Genomic DNA, 11,295 nt, shown 5'->3' on the forward strand with positions numbered 1-11,295 from the left:
TTTGGGAAGATGCCTTTCGTAAGTCAGAGTTTGGGAGGCGTTGGTGAGGGCGGTGCATCCGTTCTTCCAGGCTGCCAGCGCTTCCCTCCTCGCTTCCTGCTTCCACTTTCCCAGAGTTTTCCTGGCTGCAAATCAATGCCTTTCCCACTCAACGCGGAGCATGGGCTGGTTTTTAATCAGAGAGATGAAACAGGAGCCGGCACAGCATGATGGGCTGCCAATTGAGTCACCGCTATTGAATTCATCCTCGGGGCTGCAGTTCAGCTGCCGCGGGCGGAGAGATTAATCCAGCGATAGAAGAGAACAAAGGGACGAGAGCGAGCCGCGGCTCTCATCGCCTTGAGCCCGTTTTGGACGAGTCACGAGGCCTGAGCGGTCGGCAAAACAAAGGTTCCAAAAACTCAGTACAAAACGAGGCGTTTCGTTTCTAAAGCCTCTCTGATAGTCACATCCAACACAGGCAGATACTCACACTGAGTCACACAGGAGAGAGAAAGATGGATCATTTCGTCCTTCTTTCATCGCCACCTGCTGATAGGTCATGGTTGCAATACAGTAGTCTCTCACTTATCCAACATAAACGGCCCAGCAGAACATTGGATAAGCGAATATGTTGGATAATAAGGAGAGATTAAGGAGAAACCTATTAAACATCAAATTAGGTTATGATTTTACAAATTAAGCACCAAAACATCATGTTGTACAACAAATTTGATAGAAAAAGTAGTCCACTATGCAGTAATGCTACATAGTAATTACTGTATTTACAAATTTAGCACCAAAATATCATGATATATTGAAAACATTGACTACAAAAATGTGTTGGATAATCCAGAAAGTTGGATAAATGAGTGTTGGATAAGTGAGACTCTACTGTATATACAAATATACAACCAGGATACGCAGATCCTCATTCCTTGTACTTGCAGATAGTCGTCAGATAGTCACATGCCACACAGGTGGATACTCAGACCAAATCACACAGGAGAGAGCAAGATGGATTCATTCGTTCATCCTCCTTAGATGATACGTCACCATTTTTCTCTACAATTAGAAATGCGGTGCCACTTCTATCGAACCAGAACATCCCCAGAGAGTGTTTGTGTCAGTCAACAAAAAGACGTGATGACACTGAGTGAAGTGGCTCTTTTCTTGAGTGTGACAAACTCCGGGTCCAACGAAAATGCATTCGTAACATCTGGTTTTCTCCAACTTGAAAAGTCGCCAGTGGCGTTGCAATGCCTGCTCATTCCTCCCTCCCTCGTCCGATCTCCATTTATTCCAGGGCTGGAATGGCAGCTCTTGACATGCTCCGCAGTCTCCCTGGGACTCATTAACCTGGCCTGGCTGTCACTCAGCTGTCACAGTGTCATCCACCAGAAGCAAAGCATCACACGTATGCTGCTAATGGCCACCTCCACGCAGGAGTCGGACCTGGTGACCATAAGCGAAATGTTTTCCCGGCAGATTCGGAGGCAATTAATAGCTCTGGGGGATTTTTAGGCGTCAATGCGTTCTGGGTTCTAGTCTGAACTTTAAAGAAGCTTTCCATAGTTCTGACATTAAAGTTCAGGATAGATTCAACACTCTAAGTAGTCAATGGCCATTTGTGGCAAACAGTAGGGTTTTGCGAAAGGACAGAAATACGTTCTGTTTTCCATTCCGTTTTCAGATCATTTGGTTCTTGGGAAAATTGGGGGGATTTCGGAGCCCGGAGTTCTGTTTTCATTTTGGTAAGATTAGGTCCATTTGCGAAAATTGGGAAACTTCTGAGGCCTGTCTTTCCGTCATTGTTATGGCGATCACAATAAAATTTGCCATACTTGTAGAACACATTAATGACCACAAGTCTGCCAAGTTTCAGAACATTTTGCTTATCCATTGATTTTTTGGAAATGTTTAAAGTTTTTACCAATAACATTCCTGTGCCACAGGAAGGGAGGAGAATGGAGAAAACCAGGCTTCTGATTGGCTGAGAAAGAAACGAGATGCGACAAGTGTGGTTGCGCTCGCCGCTCAGCCCATCGTCCCCACCGCGAAGTGATTGACTGCTGCTCATGCTTGCAAAACAAACAAACACTCAGACGACTAATGATCACCAATACTCAGAAAACTAATGATGAAAAATAAGTCTGAATCAACTAATATTTCCTGAGTTGGCAGCTCGTGTTTCGTCCCGATTCGTATTCGGCGGTTCTGAAACGCTGAAATTATCTGAATCGACCAATGGAATTTCGCAAACCTCTAGCAAACAGGAATGCAAATGGTTCTTGGTGTTGGGTGCTGCTGATTGGGAAATTTTACGACATTGCTCCGATGTAATTGGAGGGTGCGACGATATTGGGAAGTTGCTGAGTCGACGTAGGTTGACCGCATTTCCCAATAACACTAAACATCATTACGAGGCTGAGCCTTGCAAGGCAATTACTTGGCTAATCCCTGGAATAAATAGATTAGGCCAAAGCCGTCTGCACACAGGACTGGTCTGTTCCTGGAAAAGCACAAGCCTATTGCACAGCAGCACTGCAGTCAAGTGATGCCGGACCACATGGATTCCATGGTGTAGACACACCCGTAGTCAGATATGCCTACGAGATATGGAGATATGCTTCTCATAAATAAAAAAAGGGATTGTCGGACTGCACGGTTGTATCAGACGTATATTTTCCCTCCCTAGAATGGCACCTTTGGTCTCTGTTTACATATTTCGAACACATGATTCGCTCAAATACAACACTTAATACGTGGCATCGAGAAATCTTTCCATCTCAACCGCTCCTCTATTTCTGTTTCTTCTATTTCTCACAATCTGGGGAAAGTGCAACAACAACCAAAAAAAGGCATATTCGGCTCATCTATTATTCATCACGCTTTGGATCTGTTCTTTTTCGCAGCCGGTGGTTGAGTTCCTCCTCCTCCCTCATTCTGCTCTTTTAATAGAGTCGCGTTTTTTCCGAGTGTGCAAACACCGCATTAAACATGTATTAGATTTAATCAATTTGAAAAAGGTTCGCTCTTGGAGCCGGGCACGCCTCGTAAGCATGAAAACAATGGCGCTCAGCAGGCCTTGGCGCATCAGTATAGCGCGCCATGGACCAACGGTGCGCTTCCCCGCCTCCGGATCAGGCTAAGCACTAATTAATGAATACCTTCCCAACTTCAAAAAATATCCCCCCCCCCTTGTGTTTACCACTCTTGTGCTGCTGCCAATGAGACGTGATTGACAGGCAAAAGGCCTCCTCGTCAACAGAAGCCACCGCAGCATTTGCAACTGCATGTAGTTCCCAGATTTCTCTGCTTGGGAAGTGTTCACTGGCGCTTGGTTGTTTGTTGTCTGGAAGTCCATGTTTTCTCCGTCAGACTACGGATAAAAGCCATTGCTTTAGGCAACTTCGGCATCAACTCTCCCTAGGCAATTGTCTGTTATTACATATTAGGGATGTGCAACACTTCGTTTTTAATTAGTACGTCGTATCTATTTCACATGTACTGTATATACAAACAGATATTAAGAAACACAGGGGGGTGGGACGCAAAAACATAAGAATCAAAACTCACCCAATACTTTTCCGTTCAAATTCTGTAATGCTCAGAAGCCGATCGAAGTCAGTTTCATTTTCGGTGCAAGCAAAGCAAAGCCAAAAAGGCTGCCATTTCCCCTTTAAAGGAATGGCTTCTCTTGCCACGAGCACTGCATTTTGGGAAATCTAGTTCAGGACAGGGCCTTTTGCATACCCTGGCATAGGGCTCCTCCCTTCCCTGAACTACATTTCCCAGAATGCTGTGCTTTCTCAGTCTCTTTCCCGGAGAGCTCTGCTTTCTCCCTGCTGCTTCCTTCAGATAATCTCATGCAACGCAGGCAGATACTCAGACTGAATCACACAGGAGAGAGGAAGATGGATCCTTTCGTCCTCTTTAAATATGGATCTGAGGGGCCTGAGGCTGTCAGGAATGGTGGGAGTTGGAGTCCAAAACAGCCGGAGGAAAGGCCGAGGTTGGCCCAGGCCTGGTCTATAGCCTTGAGGCATGGCCATTAAAGTGGGGCCAAACTGCATTAATTATACAGTGTAGAAACACCCTGGTTTGGAGCTGGATGCGCTCCTATACTGATTTACTTTTACAAAAGGAAGCCTAATACAGGGAGGATGTCATTCGAACCAATACAACCACGTTACTTTTGTGTTTGGCTTTGCGCCGAGAGGAGTAAGTAGTTGCTCTTTGTGCCTTTCCAGGAAGCATTTGCACAATTCCTTGAAATGATGTTCGCTCACTCATTCATTGCAATGTATCATTACTATAGCAACAGATGACAAAGGAGACCCCATTGTGGCGTCCTTGTGTGCATCATATATATATATATATATCGTGACACGTGACCTCCTCGATCAGAAAACAAAAAGTGGGTCGAGAGCAACATAATTCAATATTGTGCAAGTCTGCAAAGGAATAAACAACGTTCTCACCGTCTCCGTGTCCTTGAAGCCAAGGCTGCTGCGCATAAAGCAAATGAAAAACAGGGGGAAACAACAGGAAGAAGGGGGAAAAACAACAACAAGCTTGGTACACCAAATAGGCAATCTTTTCACATTTCCTGTCTGTGTTTTCCCCCCCAATTACCAGCAATGCACTGCAGCTTGAGATTGGGAGAAAGGGGTTAACTGGTCCTTGACTGTTTGCTATCTGGAGTTTCCATTTTTGGCCAACCCCCCCCCCAAACGGAGGGTGCCTCCAGGCAACAACAACCAGGCTACTTCTATGCAGATACCCTCACTGATTGACTTTGCAAACTTCATGGCTACTCAGTGCTCAATGCTGTTCAAAGGTTGCCCATTGCAACACCTGCACTTGCTTCAAACACACAAGGGTTCTTTCTCCCACCCTGAACATGGTTCCACAGGGATAGACACACTCCACTTACTTGACTCACATCAGATACTGTGACGATGCCGTTAGCCACAGATGCAGGAGAAACGTCAGGAGAGAATGCCGCTGGAACATGGCCACACAGTCCGGAAAACTCACAACAAGCCATCTGCAGAAATATTCATAAAATATACATTAAAGTATTCATCAAAGTATCAGCAGAAATATTCACAGAAATAATCATAAAAATAATCATAAAATTGTTTACCAAAAATTAGTGTGGAAATATTCACAGGCCAAGAATGGTGGGAATTGAAGTCCAAAACAGCCAGAGAGAGAGAGAGCCAAAGTTGGTCTATGCCTAGAGGTAGCCTGACTGTTGTTGCCTGGAGGCACCCTCTACTTGGGAATTGTTCACAGGCACTTGGTTGTTTGTTGTCTGGAAGTCCCGTTTCTGACTTCATCGTGTCAAGACAGTAAATGAATAAGGAACACGGCTTAGAAACAGGGGAACTCCAGAAAAAACTATGGCTGAAGTTTTGGGGTGAATTTTGGAACGCAGTTCCCACCTGTTACCGACAGGTACATGGGGGAGATAGGCAGCGCACGCAGATTTAATATCGTGGCTTTTCAAAACACCAACCCGCACTGCTAGGAAGTCAATCTGTTTCCCCCCCCAAAGGCTACAATTAATCACGCTAACCGTATTTCTCTCAGAGTGATTGACAAAACAGAGTCATTATTAAAGTGCCGCAGTGCCGTCTCCTCTCGCCACCCTCATGTATAATTAAATATGAAATTATACGAACGCATAATTAAAGTCGAATATATAAAAAGGAGAGAGCGACACGCCGACGGGTGCCGGGTCCGTCCTCGAGGGAGAACGGCTGCCAAACAAAAACCCTGCGAGGAAATCGAGCCTTAAATAATCAGGCGGGCGCCCGTAATGAGGAATCGGGGCTTCTGAAGAGGTGACGGAATCCTTCCTTTGCGAGAAACGCCTTGGGAGGACGAGGACGTCCTGGAACCGTTTCTCAGTGGCACACGCCTTACCCGTGTTCCAGGAACACGGGAGATAGAGCTGTATAAACCTTCGAGCGCGTTCGTTAATTCGTTACCGTGTCGGAAAATTCCGTGCATGCGACTCGACTTACGAACCAGGGATTGCTCCACATTTTATTTTATTTTGTTTATTAGGAAGTGCTTTTATCAGCTTTCTCGGGGACCCAAGGCGGTTTACAAGAGCTAAGCATGCAACAGACAATTTAAGCCATTGGAATAATCACATCTGAACCCAGACAGAACAAAACTCCCACTGCCCAAAATTCAGTTAAAAGTTCGCAATTTACCGCAAGTTGCCGCTATGACGAGTCAGCTTATTTTTAAAACGCAAGCAAACTAACTCTCCTTGGAGGCGCAGCAGGTGAAACGTCAGGAGAGAATGCTACTGGAACGTGGCCAGGCACAGCAACCCATTCATGGTGATTAGAGGTGTGCAGAAATATCGTTCCTCCTCGTAAGTCGGAACAAATTAGTTAAATTTGTGTGTACGAATCGATATTAGAAACACGCAGGAAAGATTCTGTACTTTTGGAACGGGGGCAAATTTCCCTGCCGAGAGAGCAAACGCTGCAGGTTTAGGTTTAGGTTTTCCAAGCATAGCAATGGCATGGCTTCTGCAAAGAGTAATGCGGGCCATCCCCAATTTGCGTGTACGCCCGAACAACGGCATTTCTTACGTGCAATTCCAGCTATTTCAATCCAAGTGGGATCAAACTGCATTAGTGTAGATGCTCCCACAGCGTTCTACCCATAGGCTGCTCAAATGCACCATTGCCTACAATGACTGGAGCTCATGTAAACAAACAATCTTATGCAACAGCGCCACCTGCTGCCCACAGGGCATACAACTCACAGTTAAATGAGAATGGCCTTAGGAGAGTGCGTGGAGGTCGACTGCCCCAGTATCAGAGCTACATTAATCCTACAGTGTAGACAAGGCATGGGCCAACTTCGGCCCTCCCTCCAGGTGTTTTGGACTCCAACTCCCACCATTCCTAACAGCCTACCGGCTGTTAGGAATGGTGGGAGTTGGAGTCCAAAACACCTGGAGGGCAGGCACAAGTCGGCTTTCCTGCCTGGGTTCAAAGGATGTCCCTTCCTTCCCCGTCTTGGCCTCTTCTTATTCTACTTATAACCTCTTCTTACAGTACTCAAAGAAGTTCCTCAAGTCACAGTGACGGTATATATTTTTATTAATCTTGGGGTACAGAACTGACGCCAGAACAGAAATCCACATGTAGGAGCCGAGCTGCCTCTGGCTGAGTCGGCGTGGCAAAAGGCCTTCTTCTGGTTCAGTGATCCTTCCTTCAGCGATCGTGCTCTAGAACCGAAACAAACCAGTCAGTTTAAGCTGCCTTAATGCTGAGGTGTTCTCGTATATTTATTACTAGCTGTGCCCAGCCACGCGTTGCTGTGGCGTTGTCTGGTGGTGTCAGTGAGAACTTGTTGAGGCTGGATGGCCATCAGTCAGGAGTGCTTGGATTGTGTCCTCCTGCATGATAGAAGGAAGTTGATCGGGATGATCCTTAGGGGTCACTCCAAACCTTAGGATTGTATGATGATGTTGTTGTTGTTATTATTATTATTATTATTATTATTATTATTAGTAGTAGTAGTAGTATTACTATTATTGAGAGGCTGGCTGGCCATCTATTGGGAGTGTTTGGATTGTATCGTCCAATGGCAGAGTTGGGTTGGACTGGATGTCCTTTAGGGGTGTCTCCTAACTGTATGATGCTATGATTCGATGTGTATTGTTATTGTGCAGATATTGGATGGCCATCTGTCAGGAGTGGTTGGATTGTGTCCTGCTGCATGATATAAGGAAGTTGAACTGGATGATCCTTAGGGGTATCTGCTAACCTTAGGATTGTATTATTATTATTATTGAGAGGCTGGGTGGGCTGAGTGGGTTGCTAGGAGACCAAGTGGGCGGAGCTTAGCCTTCTAACTGGCAGCAACTGGATAAAAACAATTATTCCTCTCCCTCTAATTAGGACTTTATTTTTGTTTTCTTTTTGTTGTATGAACGTAGAGGCATGGATGAGGGGTTGTGCTGGCAAGTTTAGTGTTTCTGGGATGTGTAGTTTTGTTGTTTTGTCCTAGGCTGAAATTTCATTACCCTTTTATATATATAGATTTATTTATTAGCGACATTTATATCGCTCCCTTCTCACTCCGAAGGGGACTCAGGGCGGCTTACAAGTTATATATACATACAATATATTGTATTTTTAGTACAGCACAATATAAGCGTTATATATTAATATATTGTACTATATGACTATATTGCAATATTATTAGTAATACTACATGAAATATAAATATACAATTATAAAAGTGTATTACAGTAGAGTCTCACTTATCCAACATAAACGGGCCGGCAGAACGTTGGATAAGCGAATATGTTGGATAATGAGGAGAGATTAAGGAAAAGTCTATTAAACATCAAAATAGGTTATGATTTTACAAATTAGGCACCAAAACATCACGTTTTACAACAAATTTGACAGAAAAAGTAGTTCAATACGCAGTAATGCTATGTAGTAATTACTGTATTTATGAATTTCGCACCAAAATATCACGATTTATTGAAAACATTGACTACAAAAAGGCGTTGGATAATCCAGAATGTTGGATAAGCGAGTGTTGGATAAGTGAGACACTACTGTATTATTATTGTATTGTATTACATCGGAATATGATCAATATTGTATGTATATACAATATATTATATTAGTACAGCACAATATAAGCATTATATATTATTATATTGTGCTATATGACTATATTGCAATATTATTAGTAATATTACATGTAATATAAATATACAATTATAATAGTGTATTATTATTGTTTTACATTGGAATATTATTATCAAATTATATGTATATACAATATATTATTAGTACAGCACAATATAAGCATTATATATCATTGTACTGTACTATACAACTATATTGCAATATTATTAGTAACATTACATGCAATCTAAATATACAATTATAATAGTGTATTATTATTATTATTATATTGTATTACATCGGAAAATTATTATCAATATATGTATATACAATATATTATAATATTAGTACAGCACAATATAAGCATTATATATCATACTGTACTATACAACTATATTGCAATATTATTAGCAACATTACATGCAATCTAAATATACAATTATAATAGTGTATTATTATTATTATTATATTGTATTACATCGGAAAATTATTATCAATATATGTATATACAATATATTATAATATTAGTACAGCACAATATAAGCATTATATATTATACTGTACTATACAACTATATTGTAATATTATTAGTAACATTACATGTAATATAAATATACAATTTAATATATAATATAATAGTGTATTGTTAATATTACATTGTATTACAGGTGGCTCAAAACCCTCCCGCCCTCCAGGTGTTTTGGACTCCAACTCCCACAATTCCTAACAGCCTACCGGCTGTTAGGAATTGTGGGAGTTGGAGTCCAAAACACCGGGAGGGAAGGCCCAAGTTGGCTTTCAGGCCTGGGTTCTAAGGAGGCCCCTTCCTTCCCTGCCTTGGCCTCCAAAGGCATCCCGTAGGCCTCACACCCAACCCCGGCTCCATTCCTCCTCCCGGGCCTTGGCGACGAGGCCTCGACGGGGCCGAGTCACCATGGAAACGCTCTCCCCGAACGCCGCTTACCAGGCTCTTGCCGCCCTGCCAAGGAGCTTCCGGCGACGCTGAGAAGACTGCACAGGCGCACAAGGGGGAAAGGGATGCCTGTAGTGGGCGGGGCCGTTCCCTTGAATAACGAGAAGACCGCGCAGGCGCAGAAAGGAATGCCTGTAGTGGGCGGGGCCGTTCCCTTAAATAACGAGAAGGCCGCGCAGGCGCAGAAGGGAGAAAGGGATGCCTGTAGTGGGCGTGGCCACGTTCCCTTACACCGCGAGAAGGCCGCACAGGCGCAGAAAGGAATGCCTGTAGTGGGCGGGGCCGTTCCCTTAAATAACGAGAAGGCCGCACAGGCGCAGAAAGGAGAATGGGATGCCTGTAGTGGGCGGGGCATAATCATAACTTAATTTGATGTTTAATAGGCTTCTCCTTAATCTCTCCTTATTATCCAACATATTCGCTTATCCAACGTTCTGCCGGCCCGTTTATGTTGGATAAGTGAGACTCTACTGTACAATGTAATGTAATGCAATTCAATTCAATACAATACAATACAATACCATACAAATACAGTAGAGTCTCGCTTATCCAACGTAAACGGGCCCGCAGAACGTTGGATAAGTGAATATGTTGGATAATAAGGAGGCATTAAAGAAAAGCCTATTAAACATCAAAATAGGTTATGATTTTACAAATGAAGCACCAAAACATCATGTTATGCAACAAATTTGACAGAAAAAGTAGTTCAATACGCAGTAATGCTATGTAGTAATTACTGTAGTTACGAATTTAGCACCAAAATATCATGATGTATTGAAAATATTGACTACAAAAATGCGTTGGATAATCCAGAACGTTGGATAAGCGAGTGTTGGATAAGTGAGACTCTACTGTACTGTAGTTGGAAGAGTTCCCAAAGGCTATGCAATTCAACTTTAGCTTTTGAGATGGAAGGAGAGGCAATCCATATATTACTACTACTACTACTATTATTATTATTATTATTATTATTATTATTATTAATTAGGTAGGAAGGCACCATATGATCCCTCCTGATAGATGGCCATTCATCCTCATAGTTATCAATAGGTTTATGGAGAAATAAGGCTTTAGAGTCATAGAATCCTACATTTGGAAGGGACCCCGAAGGCTATCTAGTCCAACCCCAGTCTGCCAGGCCGGAAGGACACCATTAAAGCCCTCTCCACAGATGGCCATCCAGCCTCTGCTCCCAAAAGCATTCTCTCCTGACGTTTCGCATCCTCAAGCATCCTCAGAGGTTGTGGGGTCTGTTCGAAACCAGGCCAGTGGGGTTTATATACCTGTGGAATGTTAACAGAATAATAATAATAATAATAATAATAATAATAATAATAATAATAATAATAATAACTTTATTTGTATACCCCGCCTCCATCTCCCCGAAGGGACTCGGGGCGGCTTCCATAATGTCCAGGGTGGGAGAAAAAAAAGAGAACTTGTCTCTGTTGGAGGCAAGCGTGAAGGTTGCCATCGGCCACCTTGATTAGCATTCAATGGCCTTGCAGCTTCAAAGCCTGGCTGCTTCCTGCCTGAGGGAATCCTTTGTTGGGAGGCGTTAGCTGGCCCTGATTGTTTCCTCTTGGAATTCCCCTGTTTTTTGAGTATTGTACCTTGAAAATGAACACAATCTGGCCACCAGAAGACAGGGGA

The 11,295-nt window shown here is 43.2% G+C and overlaps 1 long non-coding RNA gene across 1 annotated transcript; it reads right to left on the reverse strand.

The window, feature by feature from the left end:
* Positions 1 to 7,100: 7,100 nt before the first annotated feature.
* LOC134294196 (uncharacterized) lies at positions 7,101 to 9,833 on the reverse strand. The gene is made up of 2 exons (XR_010001168.1): positions 9,634 to 9,833; positions 7,101 to 7,246 (listed from the first exon to the last, which is right to left on the reverse strand). It is a non-coding gene; the product is annotated as an uncharacterized LOC134294196 (long non-coding RNA).
* Positions 9,834 to 11,295: the final 1,462 nt, after the last annotated feature.

Source organism: Anolis carolinensis, unplaced genomic scaffold, assembly GCF_035594765.1.
Source record: "Anolis carolinensis isolate JA03-04 unplaced genomic scaffold, rAnoCar3.1.pri scaffold_13, whole genome shotgun sequence".
NCBI lineage: Eukaryota > Metazoa > Chordata > Lepidosauria > Squamata > Dactyloidae > Anolis > Anolis carolinensis.